The sequence below is a fragment of the Pseudophryne corroboree genome, chromosome 8, assembly GCF_028390025.1.
Source record: "Pseudophryne corroboree isolate aPseCor3 chromosome 8, aPseCor3.hap2, whole genome shotgun sequence".
NCBI lineage: Eukaryota > Metazoa > Chordata > Amphibia > Anura > Myobatrachidae > Pseudophryne > Pseudophryne corroboree.
The window spans coordinates 374,082,444-374,101,398 of record NC_086451.1 but is presented as its reverse complement, the minus strand read 5'-3'; the positions used below and the strand labels follow the sequence as shown (position 1 = coordinate 374,101,398).

The window sequence follows — 18,955 nt, the reverse complement described above, 5'->3', positions numbered from 1 at the left end:
GCGCGCCGGCTACTAATGGTGAGTGTGCATATAGCCGCCGGTTCAGCTCCCTTAATAGTGGTGTGTACCGCCACTACTGTAGTCTCTCCCTCACCTCTCCCCGCGCCCGACAGGATGGCTAATAGGCTGGACCGGAACTGCCCTCTCTTCTGCTCCCTGCCTGCGGGGAAGAGATCTGTGCTGGGTCCCCAAGATATCACCGTTGCTCCTGTCTGGGACATACAGTTGGTCTGAGGTCTCAGCTATGTAGAAGGTACAGTGGAGTTCCAGCTTTTGCTATTCAGAGGTGGATGCAGACGTCTGAAAATTGGGCAATTTTCGGTTGTCTGCGCACGCACATTGGCTGCAGTACGTGTGCACAATCAATCATTATGCGATCGCATCCTGGAAGGATGCCTTTGCATCATGATTGCAGACGGCAAGGTTCTGGGGGGCGGCAACTCGGTATTGGGGGGAGTGCACCATAAAATGCAGGCGTGTCATGGCCATTTTTGGGGCTGGCCAATGATGTCGCCTGCGTTTCCTGATATTGAATGGCGGTGGTGCACCTGCCTGCGCAGCCATGAGGTCGACCTCTATTTGAGTTTTTCACACTGCGATGTAAATAGAATTGCGATCCCATCCTGGGGCGGCACCAAACATGCTGGGCGACTTTGCCATGTACTGGGCAGCTCCCCACCGCATATGATTTCTCTATCGTCCTAGTGGATGCTGGGGTTCCTGAAAGGACCATGGGGAATAGCGGCTCCGCAGGAGACAGGGCACAAAAAGTAAAGCTTTAGGATCAGGTGGTGTGCACTGGCTCCTCCCCCTATGACCCTCCTCCAAGCCTCAGTTAGATTTTTGTGCCCGGCCGAGAAGGGTGCAATCTAGGTGGCTCTCCTAAAGAGCTGCTTAGAAAAGTTTAGCTTAGGTTTTTTATTTTACAGTGAGTCCTGCTGGCAACAGGATCACTGCAACGAGGGACTTAGGGGAGAAGAAGTGAACTCACCTGCGTACAGGATGGATTGGCTTCTTTGGCTACTGGACATTAGCTCCAGAGGGACGATCACAGGTACAGCCTGGATGGTCACCGGAGCCTCGCCGCCGGCCCCCTTGCAGATGCTGAAACGAGAAGAGGTCCAGAATCGGCGGCAGAAGACTTCTCAGTCTTCTTAAGGTAGCGCACAGCACTGCAGCTGTGCGCCATTTCCTCTCAGCACACTTCACACGGCAGTCACTGAGGGTGCAGGGCGCTGGGAGGGGGGCGCCCTGGGAGGCAAATGAAAACCTTTTTTGGCTAAAAATACCTCACATATATCCTCCGGGGGCTATATGGAGATATTTAACCCCTGCCAGAATCCATTAAAGAGCGGGAGACGAGCCCGCCGAAAAAGGGGCGGGGCCTATCTCCTCAGCACACAGCGCCATTTTCCCTCACAGAAAGGCTGGAGGGAAGGCTCCCAGGCTCTCCCCTGCACTGCACTACAGAAACAGGGTTAAAACAGAGAGGGGGGGCACTAATTTGGCGTTAGAAATATATAAAAGATGCTATAAGGGAAAACACTTATATAAGGTTGTCCCTATATAATTATAGCGTTTTTGGTGTGTGCTGGCAAACTCTCCCTCTGTCTCTCCAAAGGGCTAGTGGGTCCTGTCCTCTATCAGAGCATTCCCTGTGTGTGTGCTGTGTGTCGGTACGTGTGTGTCGACATGTATGAGGACGATGTTGGTGAGGAGGCGGAGCAATTGCCTGTAATGGTGATGTCACTCTCTAGGGAGTCGACACCGGAATGGATGGCTTATTTAGGGAATTACGTGATAATGTCAACACGCTGCAAGGTCGGTTGACGACATGAGACGGCCGACAAACAATTAGTACCGGTCCAGACGTCTCAGAAACACCGTCAGGGGTTTTAAAACGCCCGTTTACTTTAGTCGGTCGACACAGACACAGACACGGACACTGAATCCAGTGTCGACGGTGAATAAACAAACGTATTCCTTATTAGGGCCACACGTTAAGGGCAATGAAGGAGGTGTTACATATTTCTGATACTACAAGTACCACAAAAGAGGGTATTATGTGGGATGTGAAAAAACTACCGTAGTTTTTCCTGAATCAGATAAATTAAATGAAGTGTGTGATGATGCGTGGGTTCCCCCCGATAGAAAATTATGGGCGGTATACCCTTTCCCGCCAGAAGTTAGGGCGCGTTGGGAAACACCCCTTAGGGTGGATAAGGCGCTCACACGCTTATCAAAACAAGTGGCGGTACCGTCTATAGATAGGGCCGTCCTCAAGGAGCCAGCTGACAGGAGGCTGGAAAATATCATAAAAAGTATATACACACATACTGGTGTTATACTGCGACCAGCGATCGCCTCAGCCTGGATGTGCAGAGCTGGGGTGGCTTGGTCGGATTCCCTGACTAAAAATATTGATACCCTTGACAGGGACAGTATTTTATTGACTATAGAGCATTTAAAGGATGCATTTTCTATATATGCGAGATGCACAGAGGGATATTTGCACTCTGGCATCAAGAGTAAGTGCGATGTCCATATCTGCCAGAAGATGTTTATGGACACGACAGTGGTCAGGTGATGCAGATTCCAAACGGCACAAAGGTGTATTGCCGTATAAAGGAAGAGGAGTTATTTGGGGTCGGTCCATCGGACCTGGTGGCCACGGCAACTGCTGGAAAATCCACCGTTTTTACCCTAAAGTCACATCTCTGCAGAAAAAGACACCGTCTTTTCAGCCTCAGTCCTTTCGTCCCTATAAGAGTCATATCTGCCCAGGGATAGAGGAAAGGGAAGAAGACTGCAGCAGGCAGCCCATTCCCAGGAACAGAAGCGTTCCACCGCTTCTGCCAAGCTCTCAGCATGACGCTGGGACCGTACAGGACCCCTGGATCCTACATGTAGTATCCCAGGGGTACAGATTGGAATGTCGAGACGTTTCCCCTTCGCAGGCTCCTGAAGTCTGGTTTACCAAGGTCTCCCTCCGACAAGGAGGCAGTATGGGAAACAATTCACAAGCTGTATTCCCAGCAGGTGATAATCAAATTACCCCTCCTACAACAAGAAAAGGGATATTATTCCACATTATATTGTGGTACTGAAGCCAGAAGGCTAGGTGAGACCTATTCTAAATCTAAAAAAATTTGAACACTTACAAAGGTTCAAATCAAGATGGAGTCACTCAGAGCAGTGATAACAAACCAGGAAGAAGGGGACTATATAGTGTCCCGAGACATCAGGGATGCTTACCTCCATGTCCAAAATTTGCCCTTCTCACTAAGGGTACCTCAGGTTCGTGGTACAGAACTGTCACTATCAGTTTCAGACGCTGCCGTTTGGATTGTCCACGGCACCCCGGGTCTTTACCAAGGTAATGGCCGAAATGATGATTCTTCTTCGAAGAAAAGGCGTCTTAATTATCCCTTACTTGGACGATCTCCTGATAAGGGCAAAGTCCAGGGAACAGTTGGAGGTCGGAGTAGCACTATCTCGGATACTGCTACAACAGCACGGGTGGATTCTAAATACTCCAAAATCGCAGCTGATCCCGACGACAAGTCTGCTGTGCCTAGGGATGATTCTGGACACAGTCCAGAAAAAGGTGTTTCTCCCGGAAGAGAAAGCCAGGGAGTTATCCGAGCTAGTCAGGAACCTCCTAAAATCAGTGCATCATTGCACAAGGGTCCTGGTAAAGATGGTGACTTCCTACGAAGCAATTCCATTCGGCAGATTTCACGCAAGAATTTTTCAGTGGGATCTGCTGGACAAATGGTCCGGATCGCATCTTCAGATGCATCAGCGGATAACCCTATATCCAAGGACAAGGGTGTCTCTCCTGTGGTGGTTACAGAGTGCTCATCTTCTAGAGGGCCGCAGATTCGGCATTCAGGATTGGATGCTGGTGACCACGGAGGCCAGCCCGAGAGGCTGGGGAGCAGTCACACAAGGAAAAAATTTCCAGGGAGTGTGATCAAGTCTGGAGACTTTTCTCCACATAAATATACTGGAGCTAAGGGTAAATTTATAATACTCTAAGCTTAGCAAGACCTCTGCTTCAAGGTCAGCCGGTATTGATCCAGTGGGAAAAACATCACGGCAGTCGCCCACGTAAATAGACAGGGCGACACAAGAAGCAGGAGGGCAATGGCAAAAACTGCAAGGACTTTTCGCTGGGCGGAAAATCATGTGATAGCACTGTCAGCAGTGTTTCATTCCGGGAATGGAAACTGGGAAGCAGACTTCCTCAGCAGGCACGACCTCCACCCGGCAGAGTGGAAACTTCATCGGGAAGTTTTCCACATGATTGTAAACCGTTGGGAAATACCAAAGGTGGACATGATGGCGTCCCGTCTGAACAAAAAACGGGACAGGTATTGCGCCAGGTTAAGAGACCCTCAGGCAATAGCTGTGGACGTTCTGGTAACACCATGGATGTACCAGTCGGTGTATGTGTTCCATCCTCTGCTTCTCATACCTAAGGTACTGAGACTTATAAGACGTAGAGGAGTAAGAACTATACTCATGGCTCCGGATTGGCCAAGAAGGACTTGGTACCCGGAACTTCAAGAGATGCTCACAGAGGACTTATGGCCTCTGCCGCTAAGAAGGGACTTGTTTCAGCAAGTACCATGTCTGTTCCAAGACTTACCGCAGCTGCGTTTGACGGCATGGCGGTGGAACGCCAGATCCTAAGGGAAAAAGGCATTCCGGAAGAGGTCATTCCTACCCTGGTCAAAGCCAGAAAGGAGGTGACCGCACAACATTATCACCACATGTGGCAAAAATATGTTGCGTGGTGTGAGGCCAGAAAGGCCCCACGAAGAAATTTCAACTCGGTCGATTCCTGCATTTCCTGCAAACAGGAGTGTCTATGGGCCTCAAATTGGGGTCCATTAAGGTTCAAATTTCGGCCCTGTCGATTTTCTTCCAGAAAGAAGTGGCTTCAGTTCCTGAAGTCCAGAAGTTTGTCAAGGGAGTATTGCATATACAACCCCCTTTTGTGCCTCCAGTGGCACTGTGGGATCTCAACGTAGTTCTGGGATTCCTCAAATCACATTGGTTTAAAACCAGTCAAATCTGTGGATTTGAAGCATCTCACATGAAAAGTGACCATGCTCTTGGCCCTGGCCTGGACCAGGCGAGTGTCAAATTGGTGGTTTTTTTCTCAAAAAAGCCCATATCTGGTTGTCCATTTGGACAGGGCAGAGCTGCGGACTCGTCCCCAGTTCTCTCCCTAAGGTGGTGTCAGTGTTTCACCTGAACCAGCTTATTTTGGTGCCTTGCGCCTACTAGGGACTTGGAGGACTCCAGGTTGCTAGATGTTGTCAGGGCCCTGTAAATATAGGTTCCAGGACGGCTGGAGTCAGGAAAACTGACTTGCTGTTATCCTGTATGCACCCAACAAACTGGGTGCTCTTGCTTCTAAGCAGACTATTGCTAGTTGGATGTGTAATACAATTCAGCTTGCACATTCTGTGGCAGGCCTGCCACAGCCAAAATATGTAAATGCCCATTCCACAAGGAAGGTGGGCTTATCTTGGGCGGCTGCCCGAGGGGTCTCGGCTTTACAACTTTGCCGAGCGGCTATTTAGTCAGGGGCAAACACGTTGGTAAAATCCTACAAATTTGATACCCTGGCTAAGGAGGACCTGGAGTTCTCTCATTCGGTGCTGCAGAGTCATCCGCACTCTCCCGCCCGTTTGGGAGCTTTGGTATTATCCCCATGGTCCTTTCAGGAACCCCAGCATCCACTAGGACGATAGAGAAAATAAGAATTTACTTACCGATAATTCTATTTCTCGGAGTCCGTAGTGGATGCTGGGCGCCCATCCCAAGTGCGGATTATCTGCAATACTTGTACATAGTTACAAAAATCGGGTTATTATTGTTGTGAGCCATCTTTTCAGAGGCTCCGCTGTTATCATACTGTTAACTGGGTTCAGATCACAGGTTGTACAGTGTGATTGGTGTGGCTGGTATGAGTCTTACCCGGGATTCAAAATCCTTCCTTATTGTGTACGCTCGTCCGGGCACAGTATCCTAACTGAGGCTTGGAGGAGGGTCATAGGGGGAGGAGCCAGTGCACACCACCTGATCCTAAAGCTTTACTTTTTGTGCCCTGTCTCCTGCGGAGCCGCTATTCCCCATGGTCCTTTCAGGAACCCCAGCATCCACTACGGACTCCGAGAAATAGATTTATCGGTAAGTAAATTCTTATTTTTATTGGTTCTCAGATTTTGCTAAAATAGTAAAATTTGCGACTAACTCAGAATAACCCCCAATTTCCTTATTATTAAGGTATACCAGTAAAATATAGTAATTACAGGTTGTTGTTTTTTGCTAAGCAACTAGGGTGACAATATATAAAGGGTCGGCTTAAATTCAGGCTGGCATTGGTGATCACTAAAAGTGACTGTGAATTACTTGCTTGAGTGATGGAGAAGGGATAGCAGGAGCAGCTCTGGTTGTGGAAAGCCGGGGACATCTCCAACATGGAACTGGAAGAGGCCGTTCCCGCTAACAGAACACTCTGTTTACTGGTGAGGACTCTCATTATATGAATACACCTTACTGGACCTGTCCTGTGTAATTAGCAATTATACCATGTATGTCCTGTACCATGCAAGGACGTAGCTATAGTGGGTTCAAGGGGTGCCATCGCTACAGATCCCAGAGGCTTATAGGGCCTAGGTTACCATCTGTCTCTCCAAAGCATTAACCTCTCCCTGTCAACCTCTGCATCTCCCTGTCACCCGCTTCTTATCCCTGTCAGTCTCTCCCCATTACCTTCTCCCTGTCACCCACTGCCTTTTCTCATAACCCTTTTCTGTCACTCGCTACTTCTCCATCTCCCACTATCTCTCCCCGTCACCTTTCTCCTGTCACCAACTGCAACACCCCGTCATCCTCCATGTCACCCACAGTCTCCTCCAGGCATCACTCACTTCCTCCACCTGCAACCCATTACCTGGCATCAGAGGCGTCACTAGGGTTGGTGTCACCCGGTGTGGTAACTCATGGTGTCACCCCCCACGTACTTCCTCCCATATTATACCACACGGAATCTTGGCGGGGGGTGGTGACGGGGCGTCGATGCACCGTTTCAGGGGCGTGGTCCGGACAACGCAGACGTTTCTGGACCATATGTGGGGCAGGCTGCAGTGGCTGCATGACAGCACACGCAGCCGCTGCGACCCAAAAGATGGCGGCCAGGCGACTGCCTTTACAGCTAGGCTGCGGAGGGAGAGGGCTACCCTTAAAATGCGAGCGCATCTATGTATAGCAATGCGCTCGCATATCAGCGGGGGGGGGGGCGGACTTGGCATGTGGGGTGCCCTTAACCTGTGCTGGGGAGCCCCCCCACATGCTAGAGAAAGCAGTTGTAGTTTTGCTACTTTTAGCAAAACTACTACTGTTGCTGAATTAGGCCCAAAATCCATTGATATGTCAACAGTCATGGATGAGTGCATACACACGCACCCGCTAGCGACCCAAATATTAAAGCAAAAATTACGGGTAGCTGGAGCACTGCTTCCCACTACCCCTTATTATTCCCCCTTACTGCTCTGGGCAGTGGGAGCATCACTCTCCCGCTGTCTGCGTCCACAATTGAGGCGTTCTATTTATGTCTGTGTAGTGGGAGCGTGCTACGGTACGCTCTGCTGCTCCAAACTGGCAGCTGAAACGACTGACAGCCAGCCAGCCAGGGAGTGACAGCAGCAGCCAGCAGGAGACTCCAAGTTCAATGAACTGCACACTGCTTTACAGGTCCTCCCTATTGTAATGCAGCGGCAGCACTACAGAATGCAGTCTCCTCCCACTTCTCCCTCCCAGTATTGCTAGCGGCGCTGGCGGGCATGGTAACATCACGAAGACTGATGTCATAGCCAGTGCCAGATTAAGGTTCACATGGGCCTGGAGCTGAAATTCATGAAAGGCCTATTGTGTGCTGCCGCAGGGGATGTGACTAGTGATGTGGGGGGCATGACCAGTGGTGTGGTGTGGTGGTGTGATCTGCATCATGGGTTGTATCAAGAGCCTTCCTTTAATTGCCCTGCCCCTACACACTTCCATCCTGCAGCTTGGCATATTTGCGTCAATCACGACTAGGGTGCACGTGTGCGTCTAAGTACAAGCACCCATAGGAATACATGAGCAGCGTACTAAACCGCAGCTCAGCTGGTGAAATGTGGTGTCATGTGGTGACATGTGGGGATATGGGGTATCATGTATTGAAATGTGGTGTCATGTGGTGACATGTGGGGATATGGGGTATCATGTATTGAAATGTGGTGTCATGTGGTGAATTGTGGTGTTGTGGTGAAATGTGGCATCTTGGTGGTGACATGTGGGGATATGTGGTATCATGTGGTGTCTTAGAGGTGGCATTAGATGTACTTGGTGGTGGCACTGATTAATCTCCCCTACACTGCAACCGCAAACATATCCCTGTCCAAGAACCCATTACTGAAGCACTCCATCCACGTACATCCATTACCCCATCTCTCCCCAATTCATTATCAATCCCTCCTCCCAACACCCATTAGCACATTCATCCACCCACCCTTTCAGCTCCCATAAAGCTTCCCTCACAGCAGCACCCACACTACACTCACACAGCACCCATACTACGCTCACACAGCAGCACCCATACTACGTTCACACAGCAGCACCCATACTACGTTCACACAGCACCCATACTACGCTCACACACATACTACGCTCACACAGCAGCACCCATACTACGCTCACACAGCACCCATACTACGCTCACACAGCAGCACCCATACTACGCTCAAACAGCACCCATACTACGCTCACACACATACTACGCTCACACAGCAGCACCCACTCTATGCTCACACAGCACCCATACTACGCTCACACAGCAGCACCCATACTACACTCACACAGCACCCATACTACGCTCACACACATACTACGCTCACACAGCAGCACCCACTCTATGCTCACACAGCACCCATACTACGCTCACACAGCAGCACCCATACTACACTCACACAGCACCCATACTACGCTCACACAGCAGCACCCATACTACACTCACACAGCACCCATACTACGCTCACACAGCAGCACCCATACTACGCTCACACAGCACCCATACTACGCTCACACAGCAGCACCCATACTACGCTCACACAGCACCCATACTACGCTCACACAGCAGCACCCACTCTACGCTCACACAGCACCCATACTACGCTCACACAGCAGCACCCACTCTACGCTCACAGCAGCACTCATACTTCACTCACACAGCAGCACCCACTCTACGCTCACAGCAGCACTCATACTTCACTCACACAGCAGCACCCATACTACGCTCACACAGCAGCACCCATACTACTCTCACACAGCAGCACCCATACTACGCTCACACAGCGGCACCCATACTACGCTCACACAGCGGCACCCATACTACGCTCACACAGCGGCACCCATACTACGCTCACACAGCAGCACCCATACTACACTCACACAGCAGCACCCATACTACGCTCACACACCAGCACCCATACTACACTCACACAGCGGCACCCATACTACGCTCACACAGCGGCACCCATACTACGCTCACACAGCGGCACCCATACTACTCACACAGCGGCACCCATACTACTCTCACACAGCGGCACCCATACTACACTCACACAGCAGCACCCATACTACGCTCACACACCGGCACCCATACTACGCTCACACAGCGGCACCCATACTACTCACACAGCGGCACCCATACTACACTCACACAGCGGCACCCATACTACGCTCACACAGCGGCACCCATACTACGCTCACACAGCGGCACCCATACTACGCTCACACAGCACCCATACTACACTCACACATCGGCACCCATACTACGCTCACACAGCACCCATACTACACTCACACCGGCACCCATACTACGCTCACACAGCACCCATACTACACAGCACCCATACTACACTCACACAGCGGCACCCATACTACGCTCACACAGCGGCACCCATACTACGCTTACACAGCACCCATACTACACTCACACATCGGCACCCATACTACGCTCACACAGCACCCATACTACACTCACACCGGCACCCATACTACGCTCACACAGCACCCATACTACACAGCACCCATACTACTCTTACACAGCACCCACACTTCATTCACACAGCACCCATACTACACAGCACCCATACTACACTCACACATCGGCACCCATACTACGCTCACACAGCACCCATACTACACTCACACCGGCACCCATACTACGCTCACACAGCACCCATACTACACAGCACCCATACTACTCTTACACAGCACCCACACTTCATTCACACAGCACCCATACTACACAGCACCCATACTACACTCACACAGCTGCACCCATACTACGCTCACACAGCACCCATACTACACTCACACATTGGCACCCATACTACTCTCACATAGCACCCATACTACATTCACACAGTGGCACCCATACTATGCTCACACAGCACTCATACTACAGTCACAAGCGGCACCCATACTACATTAACACAGCCCCAATTAGCTCCCCCCCCCACCTAACACTCAGTAACCCAACAATTTCTACATCCCAATGCCCATTAACACATTCAGCCTCATACACACACACCTCATAAATCGATTCTGCTAATCATGGAGCATTTATAGAAGTTACCTGGCTGACATCATGCAGCACATCACCAGCAGCTCCTTCCTCCTGTAGTATAGTGTGGGAGGCGGAGCTTGTGTGTGTCAGGCTCAGGACCCGAGTGAGGAGAGAGTGTCCGGACTCTGGAGGAAAGGGGAGGGTCGGCCACTGCACTGCCTGCACGGCTCTGTACTGCGCTGCCTGCTGATCTCACTAAACAGGTGAGAGTGTCGGACTTTAGGAGGCGGGGCCTGGAAGGAGGGGTTATGGTCTCAGCCGTGGACCAGTGTTTCTCATGTCAGGGGATGGGGGTGCGTGTGAGTGCGCGGCTCGTTTTGGTGTCACCCTATTGAAGGGTGACACCCGGGTGCGGGCCGCACCCCCCTCATGACGCCACTGCCTGGCATCACCCACTGCCTCCCGCTGTCATCCATTCCCTGAAGTCACCCACTGTCTCTCAATGTCACACTCTGCTTGTCCCTGTCTCCCATTACCTCTCAGTCACCCATTGCCTCAACCTCTGCCTCTTCGCTGTGTCACTATCTCTCTATCACCCTCTTTTTCCTGTCACCCTCTGTCTTTCCAAGGCATCACCCGCTCCCCATCATATGAATATGGCATTACATTTGAGGCCACGCCCCTTGCCGCGAGGCTATGCCCCTATTGAGAAGCTACACTCACTTTTCCAAGAACATGCGCCTTTGGCGTGCACAAGTAAAACCCCCCTCTTCCTCATCATAGTGCCCCCCCTGTCATTTTGTTCTGGATCCGCCCCTGTCCCCGCGTGCAACAGTTAAGAACAAATTCCATTTTATCAAATGTGCGGTTTCCCTATCAAATGTGGAACACAGTGAATATGGGGCCTAATCCAGACCAGATCGCTGTCCTGCAAATTACACTGTACTGCGATCAGATAGTTGCCGACCAGGTGAAGTGAAAATTCTTCTCAGCGGACAGCTGCAAAACCATTCATATCACAGTCACAATCTGATGTATTTTCCCATTCTGTGCAGTCTGTGCGTAGCTCAATACTTACTCCTCCAGTGCGAAGGAATCGGGCTGATCAGGGCCGGAGCTGATGTCACACATCCTCCCTGAAACCGCTTGGGAATGCCTGCATTTTTTCCTGACACTCCCAGAAAATGACCAGTTGCCACCCACATAGTCCTCTTCTTGTCAATCACCTTGCGAACGCCTGTGTGATTGAAATGTTAGCACCATCGTGTCGCTGTTTGGCGACGCGCATGTGCATTGCATGGTTCTGAAAGTTTCTCTTCTGTTTACAGATGTACTGCACAGTAATAGATTAAGGGGGCACTTTACTAGTATTAATTGCATTTTTGATTTCGACAAATTGCTTACGAGAAAAATGCTGCTGCTGGCGTAAGGATCCTTGATGTAGACATGTTATGGTGTATGGGTAGTGGAGATGTTGAGACCTAAAACTCCACAAAGGTGAAGAGGACAACTTTACAGAAGGTACCTAGGAGAGCATTCTAAATTACAGCATGGGCCTAATTCAGAGTTGATCGCAGCAGCACATTTGTTAGCTAATGGGCAAAACCATGTGCATTGCAGGGGGGCAAATATAACATGTGCAGAGAGAGTTAGATTTGGGTGGGGTGTGTATAAATTGAAATCTAAATTGCAGTGTAAAAATGAAACAGCCAGTATTTCTGCAGCGGTGTACACTGGGCTCCACAAGGAATAGACAGAGGTGTAGAGTAGGATCTTGATCCGAGGCACTAACAGGCTCAAAGCTCTGACTGTTCCCAGAATGCACAGCGCCACCTCCTCTATAACCCCGCCTCCCTGCACAGGAGCTCAGTTTTGTAGTTGGTGCTGCAGTAAGCAGGCACATAACAGAGGGGCTGCTCCAGGCAGCCCTAAGAAGAGCTTTTTTTGAAGAAAAACTGAAGACTACAAAGGCAGCAGCGGTGGTAAATGTCAGAAGACATTCACTGCTGCAGCTCCAGCTCTCCCCAGCGGCGCTGTACACTCCCGAGCCCTGGTTGCCGGGTAACTACAGGAGGAGGCTCCGGTTTTCTTCACGTCAGGCACACACGACGGGGGCTCTCCGGGATCGCGTGGCCGCGCTTCGGGAGATGGTAAGTGGGTCCCGCTTGCGGGACCCGGTCTTTATCTTGATCCGGCGTGGTCAGTGGGAGGTGGGTCGCGCGCGCTGGCGATTCCACTAGATCACCAGGGCATGGGTGCAGGTTAGGTTTTGTCTCTAAACCATTTTCAGTAGCCCACAGTACCCGGTGGTTTTGCCAGCAGGGGGATAAGGCCTAGACCTGAAGACCCAGCCCCAGGGCGCCATTTCCCGCAAATGTTCCCACCCTGGAGCTGCATATCTGTCTCTTCCTCACTCCCTGTCAGTGTCTGGGCGCCATTATCTCTCAGCTTCACTGTTCCTGGGACTGCTTTGGCAAATACTCCAGTGTAAAGCCGCCTGGTTGTCAGTGCTGTGACTTTACATGACACTTAAGTATTCTACCTGCCTTTTTAGACAGTGCTAGTTAAGAAAGAGTGCATTTAGTCCGGGTTTTCTAGTACAAATACCCTGTGATATACATCCAGTTCTTACTGTGCAGTGTTATATCTATTGACTATACAGCTATCTCCTATATAATAGCCCTATTCTGTGATCTTGTGATTCATTTGCTAACGCTGGGCGGAGTCACAACAGTGGGCGGAGTTAGTCAAATGAGTCACAGATTTGGCCAAATCTATAGGACACTAGGAGCAGCTGCAGAAGCAGATAGTATGGACATGGCACAGGCAGGGTGCATACCTCCCAGCTTTCACACACACACACTCACACACACACACACACACGGCAAAAAGGGGGCGTGGCTTCGCGGGAGGGCCCCCGTTTTCGTCAGTGAGGGGGCATGCCCAGCGCTCTGTGAGCTGCTGGCATGCCCCCAGGGGCTGATTATGAGTCCGGGGGGCACAGGGTACTTGAGACAGGGGAGCCCTATCTCATTGCTGTGCCTGCTGTGGGTTGGGGGCGTGGCCTAATCGCGGGACGCGAGGCCACGCCCCATTATGCAAATTCCGGGATTTTTTTTATTTTTATTTTTTTTAAATGGTATTTTGGCCCCTCAGCTAGAGGTAAATCCAGAGGAGGTGGTCGCTCCCCCCTACACACCCGCACAGGCAGAAGAAAGCAGGGAGACTGCTGCCTCCCTGCAACACCACAGACCTGCCAATACGCAGCAGCGTGTGCTGACTGTAGCACAATGCTGCCGCTGTTGCTGGCAGGACGGGGGAGCTTCTGAGCTGGGACAGAGCTACTCCAGCCAGGGGGCCCCCTAAAACTGTGGGGCCAACGGTACGTACCGCCTGCCCCCCCCCTTAATCCGGCTCTGCTGCTGGAACCCCCCCTTAATCCGTACCCCCTGATGCCCCCTCTCCCTCTGTCTCCACTATTCACCGCTGCTCTGCTAAGCAGAACAGCGAGTATAGGAGCTTTCCAACTGCTCCCCCCCCCCCCACCGCAGGACACTGCGACCCGCGGGTGGGACAGCGGGACAGACCCCAAAAAATGGGACTGTCCCGCGAAAATTGGGACATTTGGGAGGTATGGGGGTGTGTGAGGGGGTATGCCATACTTGACCCCCACATCAGCATACTCAGCAGGGTCTCTCTGGCAGGGAGGAGCGTCACATTCTGGCACACTCCACGCTTCTTAGCTGTAGTTTTGTGGGTCACCAGCCGCTGTGCACTTTCCGTACTGCCTCTGTTATCTCCAGCCCCTGCGACCCCACCGCTAGCTGCAGCGCTGCCACCCGCAGTGAGTTGCGCCCAGCTCCTTCACACACTTTAGCCGGCGGGTAGCGCTGCAGAAGTCCGCGCTGCTTGCAGGCTCTGACCCCCTCCTCCCTCCAGCATCAGCGTCTCCTGGGAGCTAACCAGTCACTCCCAGTCTCCCCTTACCATAGTGCCCAGCAGCCGTGAGGTACGCGCCACGTGCATGCTATGACCCCCTCCTCCCTCCAGCCGCAGCATCTCCTGGGGGCTAACCAGTCACTCCCAGTCTCACCTTACCACAGTGCCCGGCAGCTGCGCGAGGTCTGCGGTGTGTGACTGAGGAGGGGGGGAGTGATGCGGACGGGCAGAGGAAGCAGGAATACAGCCTAAGAGAGTCAGCCATGCCAAGTCTCCACCAGCAGCAGATGCCAACAGGTTGGAGTGGAACAGCAGCAGCCAGCAGCAGTGACTCCGGTAAGACACATCTGTCTGTCACCACTGTTCTGTCCCTAATACCAATCTCTCCCGTGCCCTGTGTTCTGTCATGTCCCTGTAACCCCTGGCCTTGACCTGCCACCCTTATCCTGGCCCTTTCACCCTTATCCTGGCCCTGTCACCCTTATGCTGGCCCTGCTACCCCTATCCTGGCCCTGTCACCCCTGTGCTTGCCCTGTCAACCCTATACTGGCCCTGACACCCCTGTCCTGGTCCTGCCGCCCCTACACTGACCCTGTCACCCCTATCCTGTCCCTGTCATTTCTGTCCTGGCCCCGTCGCCCATGTCCTGGCCCCGTCGCCCATGTCCTGGCCCCGTCACCCCTGTCCTGGCCCCGTCACCCCTGTTCTGACCCTGTCACCCCTGTCCTGGCCCAGTCAACCCTGTTCTGACCCTGTCACCCCTGTCCTGGCCCTGTTACTGCATACCCTCCAACTACCTTTTTGGCAGGTACAGTACCCGCAGCACCTCCAGACCTCTCCCCAATGCACCACACCTCCGCACCTTCCCCTCCACCACATGCGGCACTCCACCCCTCCCCCACATGCTGTGCCTCCAGACCCCCTACACCACCCGCGGCTCCCACTCCTCCGCCCCTTCACCACCCCCAGCAATCTCCAGGCCCCCTCCACCATTCACCCCCCTTATATGTCTCCCCCACACCTGCCCCCCTCCACCCGCAGCATCTGCAGACACCCTCCTCCATCCGCGGTCCCCCCCTCACCCACCCCTCCCCCACCAATGGCACCCCTGCACCTGCCCCACCACCACCTGCAGCACCTCCGGACCTCCTTCCCCATCTGCCGCAAAACACCCGTACCTGCCCCTCCCCTACCCATGGCGCCTATGGACCCCTACCCCACCAGTGGCACTCCCGCCCCTTCCCATCCCACAGCACCTCCGGAACCCTTCACCCATCTGCAACATCCCCACACCTGCCCCTCCCCCACCCATGGCACCCCTGCCCCTCCTCCACCTGCAGTGCCTCCGGACCCCTCCCCCATCTGCATCCACCACTCCTCTGCCCCTCCCCCACCCGCAGCACCTCCCAACCCTTCCCCATCCGGGCCCCACCCCCACTTCCGCCCCCCCTCCATCCGCAGCATCTACAGACACCATCCGCAGTACCCCCCGCACCCGCTACATTCTGTACATTGTGGTCTGCAGGTGCTGTTCACGCCGTCGCAAGGGGCTGCGCCTCCTTCACCATCGCACACCCTTTCATTGTGCAATATTTAACCACTAACAAAGGAATGCAGGTGATACTCCATATAACACAAATATTGAACCCCAGAAAGGCATGCAAGGGTTAAGGGGGCGTAGCCCCTTGCGACGGTGTGAAGAGCGCCCGTAGGGCGCGATGAAGCACCTAGTGTATATATATATATATATATATATATAAGCTAGTCCAGTGCAGTATTATTGTTCGTAATAACCTCTGCATTGTACAAACTGTGACTATCTGTGTGTGCATTAAATAGCTGAGTGGTGTCCATTTCGTGTCTTTCACTCAACTTGCTATCCCTATATGAGGGAGCTTGGTGCGTCATGTTTTATATTGATATAGGATTTTCACAAAGATATACTTTAATTCGTATTTTTCTCCGTGATTTAGTCACCATATCTCTCCTTTATCTCTGCTAGTGCTGACTACACTGCGCAGGGGTTTGGGTAAGAGGTATTGTGCTGCTGACAATTGTACTGTGTTACCTGATACTGCAAGTTATCATGGGGGTAATTCCAAGTTGATCGCAGCAGGATTTTTGATAGCAACTGGGCAAAACCATGTGCACTGCAGGGGAGGCAGATATAACATGTGCAGAAAGAGTTAGATTTGGGTGGGTTATATTGTTTCTGTGCAGGGTAAATACTGGCTGCTTTATTTTTACACTGCAAATTAGATTGCAGATTGAACACACCCCACCCAAATCTAACTCTCTCTGCACATGTTATATCTGCCTCCCCTGCAGTGCACATGGTTTTGCCCAGTTGCTATCAAAAATCCTGCTGCGATCAACTTGGAATTACCCCCATTATGTCTGCTTCTGAGGATAACGGTTCTGGGGCTGAACACACTGCCGGTGTTGCTGAAGCCACAGATCCCTACGAGGAAAATATAGCAGCTGTGGGATCTGGTTCTGGGGGCACCTTGCTTCCCAGTGGGACTGTGGCAACGGAGGTACATAATGACCCACCGTGGGCTGCTTTTTCCATGCTTCTACATACGCTAGTTAATAAACTAACACCCCCTATGGGACCCCCAATGCCGATAAAACCGTATGTGGTACCTGCAGCTAATCCGCCATGGGCAGACGATTTATCTGCTCAATTGAAGAAGTTGAACCAGTCCCTGACTACTAAAAAGTCTGACCATCGCTCGCCTAAGTCCAAGGGGTCCTCTAAGCGAGCGCTTGTCTCCTCACAATCCACTGCTGTCACTGTTACCTCATCTGATGAAGACGGCACTTACACTGACCCCACAGGTTCTGACTCAGATACTGCTGATGGGGAGGGTAGTTCACATGTGGATGTTCCTGATCTTTTGGAGGCTATTAAATTAATTCTATAGATTACGGATGATCCCGAGCCATCCGTCCCTCCTAAGAAACCAGATAGGTTCAAGCGTCAGAAGGTGGTTAAACAAGTTTTACCTCACTCTGATCACCTAGTGGATACACGTCAGGAACCCTGGGAAAAGCCGGGTACGAAGTTTGTGCCTCAAAAGAAGATGCTGGCTCGCTATCCCCTCGCACCAGAGCTAAGAATTGGGAAACGCCTCCTCCAGTAGACTCGCATGTGGCTAGGAAGGTGTTTTCCTCAGCTCTACCTGTCACTACCGTCACGTCTCTAAAAGAGACTACGGATAAACGTGTGGAGAGTTGTCTTAAAGCGATTTACACCCTCATGGGTGCTGCACAAAGGCCCACAATTGCAGCAACATGGGCTGCTGAGGCTATTGAAGCATGTGCCTTGGAGTTAGAAGCTGAAATCTCTTCTGACCATGCTAGACAATGCTTATCATATATTGTCACAGCTTCTCGCTATATTAAAGAGGCTACTTCTGATGCCGGTATCCTAGCAGCCAAGGCCTCTACTACATCAGTCCTGGCTCGCCGGATATTGTGGCTGAGTTCCTGGTCCGTGGATCTGGACTCAAGAAAAACCCTGGAGGTACTCCCTTTCAAGGGAGATATTCTGTTTGGGGAGGACTTAAATAAGATAGTGGCTGACTTGGCTACTGCCAAAACTGCCTGTCTGCCAAGTACCGCTCCTTCTGTGTCGAAGGCTAAAGGTACTTCCTTTCGCCCCTTTCATCCTTCAGGTAAAGCAAAAGGTCAGGCGTACAACAAGCAGGCCCGCATTTCTGAACCTGGTAAGCAGAAGCCCAAAAGAGCCTGGGCGGCCCGTCGGCCATCTTCCAAGACCGATAAGCCTACCGCATGATGGGGCGGGCCTCCCCCTGGGGGATCCCAGGGTGGGGGGCCGGCTTCTAGGGTATACCCAGGAATGGTTGAAGACCACTTCAGATGCCTGGGTACGGGAAGTCGTCACTTGAGGTTACGCCATAGCCTTCAAAAACCGACCCCCTCATCGATTTTGCCTGACAGACGTCCCGTTGGACCAGACAAAGGCAATCGCTTTACATTCGGTGGTACAGGAGTCGTAGTACAGGTGCCTCTTGCGCAGAGGAGCCGAGGGTACTATTCTCCGCTGTTTCTAGTCCTGAAACCGAATGGGTCCTCTCAGCCCATTCTCAACCTCAAGGCATTAAACAGGTTTGTGAAGGTTTCCAAGTTCCATATGGAAACTCTTCGCTCTATAGTTCTGGCCTTGGAACCTGGGGACTACATGGTCTCCCTGGACATGCAGGATGCTTACCTGTATATTCCTATAGCAGCGTCACATCAGCAGTACCTGAGGTTTGCGATTGGCAACCTCCATGACCAGTTTCGGGCGTTACCTTTTGGTTTAAGTACGGCTCCGCGAGTCTTCACCAAAGTTATGGTGGTGATGACGGTGGTACTCCG

The 18,955-nt window shown here is 52.0% G+C and overlaps 2 protein-coding genes across 2 annotated transcripts in view; one reads left to right on the top strand and one right to left on the bottom strand.

The window, feature by feature from the left end:
• Nucleotides 1-18,955, bottom strand: part of LOC134949164 (tubulin-folding cofactor B-like) — a 165,517-nt gene that overhangs the window by 125,902 nt on the left and 20,660 nt on the right. The gene's annotated exons all lie outside the window — the stretch shown is intronic.
• The window catches only part of LOC134949163 (sphingolipid delta(4)-desaturase/C4-monooxygenase DES2-like), a 180,094-nt gene continuing 173,710 nt past the window's right edge, over nt 12,572-18,955 (top strand). Inside the window, exon 1 of the mRNA XM_063937583.1 lies at nt 12,572-12,780. The gene's annotated coding sequence lies outside the window, so the exon portion shown is untranslated. The remainder of the gene's footprint in view (nt 12,781-18,955) is intronic.